Below are 13,383 nucleotides of genomic sequence, written 5' to 3'. Positions count from 1 at the left end.
GCTAACAAACACATAAAAAGATGCTCAACATCATTCATTATCAGAGAAATGCAAATCAAAACCACAGTGAGGTACCATCTCACACAGGTCAGAATGGCCACTATCAAAAAGTCTACAAGCAATAAATGCTGGAGAGGGTGTGGAGAAAAGGGAACCCTCTTACACTGTTGGTGGGAATGAAACTAGTACAGCCACTATGGAGAACGGTGTGGAGATTCCTTAAAAAAACTGGAAATAGAACTCACTTATGACCCAGCAATCCCACTGCTGGGCATACACACTGAGGAAACCAGAATTGAAAGAGACACGTGCACCCCAATGTTCATTGCAGCACTGTTTATAATAGCCAGGACATGGAAGCAACCTAGATTTCCATCAGCAGATGAATGGATAAGAAAGCTGTGGTACATATACACAATGGAGTATTACTCAGCCATTAAATAGAATACATTTGAATCAGTTCTAATGAGGTGGATGATACTGGAGCTTATTATACAGAGCAAGGTAAGTCAGAAAGAAAAACACCAATATAGTATATTAATGAATATATATGGAATTTAGAAAGATGGCAACGATGACTCTATATGCAAGACAGCAAAAGAGACACAGATGTAAAGAACAGACTGTTGGACTCTGGGAGAGGGCGAGGGTGGGATGATTTGAGAGAACAGCATTGAAGCATGTATATTACCATATGTGAAACAGATCACCAGTCCAGGTTCGATGCATGAGACAGGGTGCTCAGGGCTGGTGCACTGGGATGACCCTGAGGGATGGGATGAGGAAGGAGTTGGGAGGGGGATTCAGGATGGGAAACACATGTACACTTGTGGCTGATTCATGTCAATATATGGCAAAACCCACCACCATATTGTAAAGTAATTAGCCTCCAATTAAAAAAAAATAAACTGCTTACAAGGAAAAATAAAAAAAGAATACTGGAGTGGGTTGCCATTTCCTTCTCCATGGGATCTTCCTGCCCTAGGGATCAAACATATGTCTCTTGCACTGGCAGGTAGGTTCTTTAATCCCTGAGTCACCAGGGAAGCACAGATAAGCATATACCATTACATGTAAATGTATGGAGTGGCTGAGTCCAACAGATAAATTTATCAATAGACAATAGCTAAAATGTGTCTCTTTCTTAAACTGGATAGTCTTACTGATTTCCCTTATTATGTGAATGACATACATTTTTCTTAGGTATCCAGATCCAGGTTCCAACCTCTGAATCATCTTTTGGCCCATCTCCAGGCTATTTTATGCAATTTTGATAATTTTTCCTTTTATCTCATTGTCACAGACCTTGTTAGATTATTCTGTGTTTCTCACACACATCATTGCCAGAGCCCCTTAAATAATCTTTACTCTCCAGGTTTACTCAGGCTAACTCAACAGATAACCTTCATTCATTCTAATAATGTCAATATTCTACTCTAAAACCTTACCATTTGTCTTTAAATATTTTTGGAAAGTTGCCTTGTGACAAAGCACCACTGTTCCCATACACAACAGATGAGCCATGGGATGTGCCTGCTGTTTGCATTTCCCCCTTCTGCCAAGCCTGAGAGTCTCTAGCATCTCCCTAAACTCTCCGGGTGCTCCTTACAGAGTAATCTCTGCACTCGCTGTGGTCCAGTTCTCCCTCCAGCCACAGGTCGTTCAAAGATGCTCTGTCTTGCAGAGAGACTGACCATGCCAACCAGTGATATTACCCCCAAGGGGATGAAAATTGGTGAGAAACCAAACCCATTCTCTTTATGTGTGTCGTGCTGATGTAGACAGATAGAGACATGGGGTGTCTCTAAGTGGTTGTGGATGATTAGAGGAAAGAAGTGTCTGAAATATCTTTTTAGGGGGAATTATAGGAAAACAAGAATGAGGCCCTAGTGCTTTCTGACTCCGGTGAGGCTAAGAAGCTCGGGTTTCCATAACTGGTTGCGGTGAGCATCGTGGCATCATGGCCAGCAAGACTTCCTCAGAACTGAGACCCTCATCCTCAGCTACTGAGTGCTGGTTGCTGACAGGGCTAAAGTCACCGTCCAGTATCACTACATCACAAGTCAGAATGTCCAAGAGTTTCTCTTAAAATTTCTATCGGTAAATACCTAGAAAGATTAAAACTCAATGTTCTCATCAAAGTGAGAGATAGTCTCCAAGTGTCCTAAGTTCTTCCTTCCCTGTATTCCTAATATTAGACAAAAATCGTAATTAATGAACAACTCACAGAGTAATTAAATAAGGGGATAATTACGTAGTGCTGGTGATAGTTACTGCTTGAACATCGTTTATGTTTCTGTTAGGCTGAAATTCTCAGTTCCATTTTTCCTTTTGACTCATAAAATAACCTTATAGGTGTGTAGTAGTATCAACATTCTGCACTTGAATAAACGAAGACTTGAAAAACCCAAGTGACTTATCAACGGTCAAAAAGCAGTGTTTGAAAGTTAAGGTTCAAACCTTGGTCTCTTTAATGCGATATCCTATCATCTTATCCACTAATGTACCAGAAAGAGAGCCCATTAAAACCCACTTCAAGCAATGCCCAGCAAGTGGTGCTCTATGCTAAGGTAGATGTATTCCTGGGAAACTGGAATTAGGACCACGAAGCAAGGGGCAGGGAGAAGAAACCTCCAAGTGTCGGTTCACCTGATAAGAACAAGTGTACGCTGGTGGCTCAGAGAGTAATGTGTCTGCCTGCAGTGCAAGAGATCCGGGTTCAATCCCTGGGTTGGGAAGATCTCCTGGAGAAGGAAATGGCAACCCACTCCAGTACTCTTGCCTAGAAAATTCCATGGACTGAGGAGCCGAGTAGGCTACAGTCCGTGCAGTTGCAAAGAGTCAGACATGACTGAGCAACTTCACTTTCTTCCTTCCTATGCTGAAAGCCAGAATCCATGAGTAAGAAAGACAGAGTTTCCACATGGTCTACAGTTGAAATCTAATTTTATGAAGAGAAAGAAATGTGTTTTCAGGGGCTAAAATGTATAGACTGTCTAACCAAACACACTCATAAAGCCAAACATTTATGTCTGAATTAATGATAGTGTAGCAGATGGGCTTCCCTGGTGGCTCAGTGGTAAAGAATCCACCTGCAATGCAGGAGACACAGGTTTGATCCCTGGGTCAGGAAGATACCCTGGAGGAGGAAATGGTGACCCACTCCAGTAATCTTGCCTGGGAAATCCCATGGACAGGGGAGCCTGGAGGGCTACAGTCCACGGGGCCACAAAGAGTCAGGCAAAACTTAGCAACTAAAGGATAACAATGTAACAGATAAGGATTCACCAAGTAAATGCTCCTGAGTAAATGCTCTGCTAAAAGACACTAAAAGGCCATCGCATTTCTGTGCTGGTCCTACACAAGCTCGAGGTAAGCCACGCCCACAAACACGTGCAAAGATGGCCCCGGAGAGCATGACCCGGTGCAGGAATCAGTATGATTTCTGAGGCTCCCACCAGATGACTTGACTGCATTTACACATCACGTCTGCCCATCACCCCAATGCACAGTGCACTGTGGACGTGTCTGCTGCACATTTCCACACCGCTTATGCCATGTTGTACCAGCATGTTCTTCTGTACTTTGTCTGTGTTTGGTTGCACTGAGCCGTTGCCGCTGCGTGCAGGCCTCCTCTGGTTGGGGCGAGCGCGGGCCGCTTTCTACCAGCTTCTCGCTGCGGTGGCTCCTCTTGTTGCAGAGCACGGGCTCTAAGGGCGTGGGCTTCAGTAGTTGCAGCACGTGGGCTCAGAAGTTATGGTGCACGGGCTTAGTTGCTCTGAGCCATGTGGGCTCTTCCAGGACCAGGGAGCAAACCTGTGTCCCTTGCATTGGCAGGCGGATTCTTATCCACTGTCCGTTCAGTTTTCAGTTTAGTCGCTCAGTCCTGTCTGACTGTTTGTGACGCCATGGACTGCAGCACGCCAGGCCTCCCTGTCCATCATCAACTCCCAGGGTTTACTCAAGCTCATGTCCATCGCGTGAGTGATGCCATCCAACCATCTTATCCTCTGTCATCCCTTTCTCTGCCTGCCCTCAATCTTTCCCAGTATCAGAGTCTTTTCAAATGAGTCAGTTCTTTGCATCAGGTGGCCAGAGTATTGGAGTTTCAGCTTTAGTATCAGTCCTTCCAATGAACACCCAGGACTGATTTCCTTTAGGACTGGTAGGATCTCCTTGCAGTCCAAGGGACTCTCAAAAGTCTTCTCCAACACCACAGGTCAAAAGTATCAATTCTTTGGTGCTCAGATTTCTTTACAGTCCAACTCTCACATCCATACATGACCACTGGAAAAACCATAGGTTTGACTAGACGGACCTTTGTTGGCAAAGTAATGTCTCTGCTTTTGAATATGCTGTCTAGGTTGGTCATAACTTTCCTTCCAAGGAGTAAGCGTCTTTTAATTTCATGGCTGCAGCCACCATCTGCAGTGATTTTGGAGCCCCCCAAAATAAAGTCAGCCACTGTTTCCACTGTACTGCCAGGGAAGTCCAGTACCAGCATATTCTTAATAAAGATGTCTACATACACAAGGAGAGGCTGTGATGAAGTTTTCAGGGTCAAGAACTGAGATGAAAAGAGACCTTGAGGAGTTTTTGGATTTCATAGGGCCTGGGCAACTGAGATACCATGATCAGTGACTACCTTTTCATTTTGGTAGTGAGTTGAGTTGAGACCTATTTACAGGGGTGTTACTCAGAAAAAATACAAATATGATCACAAATCTCTGGGTAATGCTCATATGAACTGTTTAAATCACTGTTTCTGCTCTTTGGAATCAATAGAGCATCACACATACTTCTCCCGATGGTTCAGGGATATCTGGAATATATTCAGGGCTTTGAATCTGACTGTTAGTCTATGGTCCTAACTGTATGTAATTCCTTTAAGGAGTCACACAATTGGCTACTTAAAAAAATACACCTGTTTGAAAGTGACATTTTCTGGGAGTTCTTGGCAAAGTAAGGAGAAAGCTGATGTTATTGCTGCAAAGATGTTTATTCACAAGTTGTTCTCCTCCATTTAACTGCATTTTCATTGTTTAGCATCAACATTTTGTATTAGTGAATGAATGAATTCATTAAATATTAGTAAATGATTGTGTACCTGATTTTGGGCTTTGAGTACACAGCATCTCCATTAAAATTAACTAGGTTGGTTTTTTAAAGGGTTGAGACAAAACTTCTGATAAGATGAGCTTAGTGATTGAAAGATATAGACATATGAGTGTGAACAGGTTCTTTTATTCTTGAGTCCATTTTCCCACTCTTTTCAGATTAGCCTGGGGTAATTAAGTCTGTGTCCTGCTGGGCAAAGTCTTCTCCTCATTACTGTCTTTCTGCTCCCCTCTCTTTCCTATTGACACTGATAGACCTCGAGACTGAAAATAGATACTAATTATTTTCCACCTTTACCCCTCACTGTTCAAAGCAGTGAGTGATGTCTTGACTGTGACATTAGTACAGAGCTCATTAAACCACACAGAATGAATGAACTCACAAGAAGAAAGATTTTGTTGAGTTAAAAGGACAAATAGCACAAGGCACAGACAAGAAAACCAATATCATGTAGAAGACGTTCCCACTCCATTTTTAATGTTTGTGGGGGCCATACAGAGGGTGACGCTCCTCTCAGTAGTCACAAGGCATTTCTCCATTGCTGCTTTTCCACATGAATCAGCACCAATCATTTGCCCAGCTTTTGGCCTTCATGTCCACTGTCCAGCTCCCAAGGAGACAAAGCTAATGTATTGGAGAAATTATGTGAAAAATAGGTTCTGGATTCGTGGGGCACTTGTGTTGATGGAACTTCATGAAGATTTGGGACTCGGGGATCATCTGTTACCTGAATTGCACCTCCTGCCTGCACACTGACATATTTAAGAGTCTCATCCTGTAGTCATTGAGAGAAAAATTAATTCCCGAGGAAATAAATGCTCCTATCATGAAAAAGAAAGAGAAAACAAGAAAATTCAAAGCAAAAAAAAAAAAAAATTACCAACAATATGTAAAAAATGATCATCAGTTGACTGTTTTTGTTCAGTTGCATCTCATCCACAAAGAACTCTTTGTGGTCTGAAAACATGACAAAACTGCCTTGCCTGTGGGCTGTTAGCATGCAGACTGTGCCCTCACGAGTGCAGCGCAGTGCGTTGCTCAGCCATGGCCGACTCTTTGTGACCCCATGGGCTGCAACACGCCAGGCCTCCCTGTCCATCACCAACACCTGGAGTTCACTCAAACTCATGTCCATTGAGTCAGTGATGCCATCCAACCATCTCATCCTCTGTCGTCCCCTTCTCCTTCCGCCTTCAATCTTTCCCAGCATCAGGGCCATTTCAAATGAGTCAGTTCTTCACATCAGGTGGCTGAAATATTGGAGTTTCAGCTTGAGCATCAGTCCTTCCAATGACTATTCAGGGCTGATTTCCTTTAGGATGTACTGGCTGGATCTCCTTGCAGTCCAAGGGACTCTCAAGAGTCTTCTCCAACACCACAGTTCAAAAGCATCAATCCTTTGGAACTCATTGGTATAGGTCCTCAATGATCAATCTATCATTAATTTTAGAATGCAATTTACAAAGCAATTTTGGATTTACACACAAACTCTGTATAACATCCTTATAGGGCAGAAAAGATAACTATTTGATACCTTTTGTAGATGAAGAAACCCAGGCTCAGAAACCTTCAGTAATGACATAAAGTCACCAGTTCATAGTTGATGAAGCTGGAACCAAACCTCAGTTCTCCTGGTATTTACTCAGGGTTTTCCCTGATACTCAGTGATAAAATATGTCAAAGTATAATACAGTTAATATGATGGTTACTTGTACATGCTGACTGGGCCATGGGGCACCGAGATATTTGGTTTTGCTTGATATAAACATCTAACTTGGTAGACTGAGTAAAGCCGTCTCAATCTCTTTGTCTCTTTCTGTCTCTGCCTATCTCAGTCTCTGCAGCTGCCCCACTCCCCGCCACCCCGTCCCCACCCTATCGGTTCTGTTTCTTCTCTGGAGAGCTCTGACAAACAGTTAGTCTCTTTGATTTATAGGTGGCACTAGAGTTTCATCATTAAGAGTTCAGCAAAGACAAAGACTAGATGAACAAATTTAGTTACTCAAATGTCTGGTTTTCATGCACAGAGAAGAATTCAATGTATTATTTTTGCTTGGCCTCTGTCATTTGTAAAAAAAAAATTGGATTATCTTCTACTCCAGAGCCTTGCATAGCTTCTAAACTAATTAAAAAAAAAAAAAAACAACTATTGACCACAGGACCATTTTTATAAAAAGATCAAAATTTGTTAATATACTTTTACATATCTGCGAAGAACATGTTTTTATTGTATTATGTACTGTGTATGAGGATTAAAGGGATTCCCAGGTGGCTCAGCTTGTAAAGAATAGGCCTGCAATGCAGGAGATGCAGGTTTGATCTCTGGGTAGGGAAGATCCCCTGGAGAAGGAAATGGCAAACCACTCTGGTATTCTTGACAGGAAAACCCCATGGACAGAGGAGCCTGGTGGGCTACAGTCCATGGGGTTGAAAAGAGTCAGACACGACTGAGCATGTGTGTGCGCGCATGCACACACACACACACACACACACACGAAGATTAAATCTATTTTTACCAAACAGTTGGAGATGCAAGTTTACCTCATTCCTTGAAGGAAAATGTCCTCTGCACATACAGATTGATAAGAAGTTTTCTTCTCATGTTTACCAAGTCAGACTTACCTCCTTCAAGAAGACACTCTGGGTCCATGTTTTATTTCAAATAAGGATGATAATAGATACCTATACAATATCTTTGGAGAGGGCAATGGCACCCCACTCCAGTACCCTTGCCTGGAAAATCCCATGGACGGAGGAGACTGGTAGGCTACAGTCCATGGGGTCGCTAGGAGTCAGACATGACTGAGCGACTTCACTTTCACTTTTCACTTTCATGCATTGGAGAAGGAAATGGCAACCCACTCCAGTATTCTTGCCTGGAGAATCCCAGGGACAGGGGAGCCTGGTGGGCTGCAATCTCTGGGGTCTCACAGAGTCGGGCATGACTGAAGCAACTTAGCAGCAGCAGCAGCAGCAGCAGCATACAATAGCTTTACACGTCTGAGTTCTATTTTCAAGACAGATGATTGTTGTTACTGTTCAGTTGCTCAGTCATGTCTGGTTCTTTGTGACCTCATAGACTGCAGCATGTCAGGCTTCCCTGTCCTTCAGTATCTTGCAGAGTTTGTTCAAACCCATGTCCATTGAGTCGGTGATGCCATCCAACCATCTTATCCTCTGTCATCCCCTTCTCCTGCCCTCAATCTTTCCCATCATCAGGGTCTTTTCCAGTGAGTGATGGCCAAAGTATTGGAGTTTCAGCTTCAGCATCAGTCCTTCCAATGAATATTCAGGGTTGATTTCCTTGAAGATTGACTGATTTGCTCTATCTAAGATAGATGATGGATAGATCATAGATAAACAGGAATGGCTAGCTAGCTAGATAGACAGACAGGGCCTTAATGTACCTGGCTGAATATGGTTTTTCAGTTCAACGTTTCTTACTGAGGTTTCTCTTCTCTGCTTTCCTAGGACTCTTCCTTGGAAGTGGAAATTATAGATCACACCTGAATTTGGTGCCTGCAGGCTTGCACACCTCAAAGCCAGGCATCATAGGAAGAGGGGATGAGTGGGAAGTTTGCCTTCCTTCTGTTAGCACAATTGTGAAAGGGGAGAAGAAAAAGAAAAACAGTTAACCACAAGGCACTCAGGCACATCAAGCTTAGGAAAGAGCTCATGGGGTTGAAGAATCTGGAAACTGACTCTCTTAAAGCTCAGTCAAACATACTTCTGCATATCCAAGAAATTGTTTCACATTCATACACATAAAAATGCCTTGTTTGAATGTTAAAAAGCATATAAGAAACAACATAACATAAGGTCAAATGGCTAATTCTACCAGGATAGAGTCTAGAAACCATTTGGGTCAACGAATGGCTTATTTATGACAAAGATATAGATACCGTCTAAGGGTAACACACATTTTGAATAACCGTGGTGTAATTACTGGTCTAAATCTTTCTGGAGAGTCAGGAGCCCATGTAATGAGGCCTGGAGAAAGATGGGTGTCAGATATCTCAGTAACTAAAACTCTGCATCTTCTCTGTATCTAATAGCTGAAGATAATAAAGGTTAGAAAGTGTTCTGTGTTAATTAATGTTCTAGAGAAGAGAATGTTTCTCTTCATAAGAAAAATAAGCACCAAGAAATATTCTCAGCTGCAGTGAGCAATCACAAAGAAGGCAGATTCTATGACTGTCTTCTGCCATGTCTCTCTAAGGAATAAAAGACTGTGTTTTTATACTGGAAAGCCAAGAGTTTAGATCAGTGAAATGAGAGGTAGGAAGTACCCTGGATGTGTATGCATCTGAGTATCTTTATCTATCTATCCATCCATCTATCTTCTCTGTCTCTCTCTCTTTCTCTCTATAGCTAGGAATAACTCTTTGAGAATTACTGGCTTTTTAAGAACTTCATAGGCTTTATGAGAACAAACTATCTCTGGAACCTCAGGACCTAGAAAAAGCAGTCCCTATAAGTTGGTGCCAGGCCATCACCACCCAGAAGTCATGCCATATCTTGAGAGTCCAAGCCATGGGGTCTGTCAGTGGAAGCTGCTTCTTGGCTCCGCCTTCACCCCAGCAGTGCAACCGGAAGACCTGCTCCAGCGTCTCTGAGCTTCAAGGACTCTGAAAATACGAATTACCTGTGGGAACAAACTCTTAGGGGAGCAGCTGTGCCCAGAGATCGTGTCCTGATCAGGCACTTAGGGAGATGAGTGGAGGGGTCAGAGGTCATATCGGTGCAAGGAGGGATGCAACAAGAGCTGGGAGTGAAAGTGGCAAGGTTGGGTCGATCGCCTTAAGGGAAGGGCCCAAGTGCAGTACAGTAAGTCTACAGTCCGTGTTAAGAATTCCCTCAAAAAAAAAAAAAAAAGAATTCCCTGCGTGCAGCCCTTCCTCTTCTGGTGCTCAGAGACGAATCTCAGGTGTCCCAGGACTCTAGTCCCCGATGCATCCTTCTCCCTGCATCATCAGGAGGCATCACGTGAGGGCCGTCAGTGAATGTGGCTGGGGCTCCGGGTCCCTGGGCTGTGAGCACAGGCTCTGCGGGAGCAGTGTGGCCACGCGGGGCCATCTCGCCAGACGCATGACACCCAGGGACAATCGGTTCAGAGCAGAGGAGCCCGAGCCGCCTTCATGCAGGCGGCACACCTCTGAGGGACCCTCCGAGAAGCCAGGACAATCCCACAGCTTGTTTCCTCCTCCAAGACCCTGCGCTGCTGTCCAGGAAGCTTTCAAGCATCCCATGACCTGGCCCTCCCTGGGAACACAGCTGATCGCAAGGCTCGGAGCACAGGCTCCCTCTGGCGCGAGGTTGGGGGTGGGGTCTCCAGCAGGCCGCCTCACTCCCACCCAACCTCCCACCCCGCATAAGCTGCATCAGCTCCCGCTCTGTGCAGGGGTTCACTCCGTTGACGGACCTGAGGGTGGAAGAAAGCTCTTCTCTTTTCTTGGAGGGCAACCATCTGAGCTGAAACCTCCCTTTGTTCACCAGCTGCCAAAGCTGACTTTGAAAAACACTTCCCAGTGTGGATTTAAGTGGTTTTCAGTTATTCTAAGTAGTTTTCAGTGATTCACTTTGAAAGGGAGCATTTGGGTTAGGTATTCACCATCTGATAAACTGCAGTCTTTAATTCCATTCAAAACATCTATTCTGCATGCTAGATTCTACAGTCTTATAAGATAGCCAATGAAGGAATTAAATGTGTCAGCTTAATTTGCCCCCTGTTGTATCTTTCCACTGAGGTAAATGATATCTCTTTTGAGACAAGATTTCTCATTTTATTAAGCTTAACTTTAATTCTATGCACATTGTACAGCAATGATGAAAACGAAATTCACAAGGGAGCCAGGACTTTTGGCAAGATGGAAGCTCACAGACTGTTCTAGAAGTGGAGGTCATTAGTCATTAGTGTTAGTCGCTCAGTTGTGTCTGACTCTATGTGACCCCGTGGACTGTAGCCTACCAGGTTCCTCTGTCCATGGACTTCTCCAGGCAAGAATACTGGAGTGGGTAGTCATTCCCTTCTCCAGAGGCTCTTCTTCAGGGGTTCTTCCCAACCCAGGGATTAAACCCAGGTCTCCTGTATCACAGGCAGATTCTTTATGGCTTGAGCCACCAGGGGGACTCTGAAAGTGGAGGAGGGAAGTCCTAATGAAGAGAGTGATAAGGTCCATTCTCAGTGGCTGGAATGGTAATAGTTACAAAAGAAAGATAGTCCCAGATGCAAAGATGGTGGAACCAGTAACTCTTCCAAGAAATAAGATGAGGACATTTCTTTGGTACCAGGAGCAGGTATCCTGACCATGAGAAGGAGGGTCTGGGAACATGAGACAGGACAGGTGAGTCTTGGGCTTATGCTCCCATCGTGGACATGAAGCCAGGTCTCCAATGAGGGCACTCATCTGCAGCAAGCGACCTTCAAGGGTACCGGAGTATATCTGAAAATAATTATCTCACTGTTTGCCATCTGCACAAGAAAATTGGACATATCCACTTGTCTCCACACTGAACTGAAACAGACAATGAGCTGGTGGCCAAGCAAGAGGGCTGGCAGAGCCAGCTGTTTGGTATTCCCTGCACAAAATCAGTGTAGGAATTGAAGTGGCTCTGGGATGATTGGAATGTGCATCTATGCTTCAGATTCCCTTTTGGAGATGAAGATGCTGTGGATGGTGGGAAGTATCAGTGTTGGAGACCCATCTGAGCAGAAGGGAAGAGCTGGGAGGAGGGCCCTGAAGACAGGTTCGGGGACCCTGTGTCCTGGACACATTTTCATGCCTGGCCAGATCTCAGCAGGTCCTCTGCTCAGAGGATAAACCTGACCTTCGTGGTGCAAAAAGATAACAAGGAAGAAAAGTCCTGGAGGATTCTCCTGCCCCAAACTAGATGCAGCATGAGATGGCCCCGCTCAAATACTCTTGGAGCCCCTGGTACCATTTGGGATCTCTATCTTCAAGTACATGCCCTTCCCAGGTGGCTCAGTTGTTAAAGAATCTGTCTGCAGTGCAGGAGATGCGGGTCTGGTTCCCTGGGTCGGAAGATCCCCTGGAGAAGGAAATGATGATCCACTCCTGTGTTCTGGCCTGGAGAATCCATGGACATAGGAGCCTGGTGAGCTATAGTCCATGGGGTTGCAAAGAGTTGGACACGACAGCGCGCACACACACACACACACACTTCTCCAAGCACACATACTAGCTCGTGAGAATTCTCAGGGGGTAGCCTAAGGTTTTTATGCACATTTAAGAGCTCTGTCAGTATCGTTTGTGAGCATTTCTGATTGATAGGTGGACTGGTTCAGAAGGATTTGAAGAAATGTCAGTGGCTGGAAACATCATTTCAACATCAACCTTTCTCAACTGCATCTGCTGTGTGTACCATAACCCACCTCTTGCCCTTTCTCTGAATGAGAACTTCTAATTCACAACTGCTTCTGATCTGGACTCCCAGGAAGAGAAAGAGGCCCGAGCTTTGAATGAGCTGTCGAATACTTTTCTCTTCCCCAGAGCTGAAACAGGAAAGCCCTGTGTGTGTTGGCTACCCTGCCATCCACACAGCAGCTGGTTTTGAATCGTGGGACGCAAGTCATTGTTTTAACGCTGCCTACCTTGTGGTCCTTTGGCCTGAGACCATGCTCACACCAGGTGAAATATAAAGACGGACCACTCCCCTTTCCTCTATGACTGTTTCTAATGTTTACCTGGTCACCTTCTGAACAATAGCAGACAGGTCTGTGGTGTGTGTTTGCAAAACTGCTGTTCCCTTTGAAAAACGTTGAACACTGGAACACACAATTCAACAATCTTCAGTTCTCCCCATCAGGATAAATGTCTCTGAAATCGCTTCTCTAAAGCTGCTCTCTTTTATCCCTACCTGGGGAAAGCATGAGAATGTCTTGAATTTCAGGGGGAAGGAGAGGGCCTTGTGATGTTTTTACAGAACTTAGAAAAAGCGAAAGGAACATTTATGTGCAGGGAGACACAGTTACAAACTCATAGGGGGAAATTTACAGTCACAAAAGCCACTTATCTTTCCAAGTCAGCAGAGGGGAAAAAAAACCTGACTGGATTTCATTACATTTTTGTAACACAAAATATATGCTTTGTTTAGAAAAGGTGAAGTACTTGGATTTGATCAAAATTAGTTATTTTTTTCTTCTGCGTAATTTGTGATAATTATTGGTGAGGAAAATTCTTTCTGAAATAAATTACTATTGGGCCATGGAATAGTTCAACTGTTTAAAGTCAACTTCGAAAATTT

The sequence above is a fragment of the Capra hircus genome, chromosome 20, assembly GCF_001704415.2.
Source record: "Capra hircus breed San Clemente chromosome 20, ASM170441v1, whole genome shotgun sequence".
Classification (NCBI taxonomy): Eukaryota; Metazoa; Chordata; class Mammalia; order Artiodactyla; family Bovidae; genus Capra; species Capra hircus.
This window is presented reverse-complemented; position numbering follows the sequence as displayed.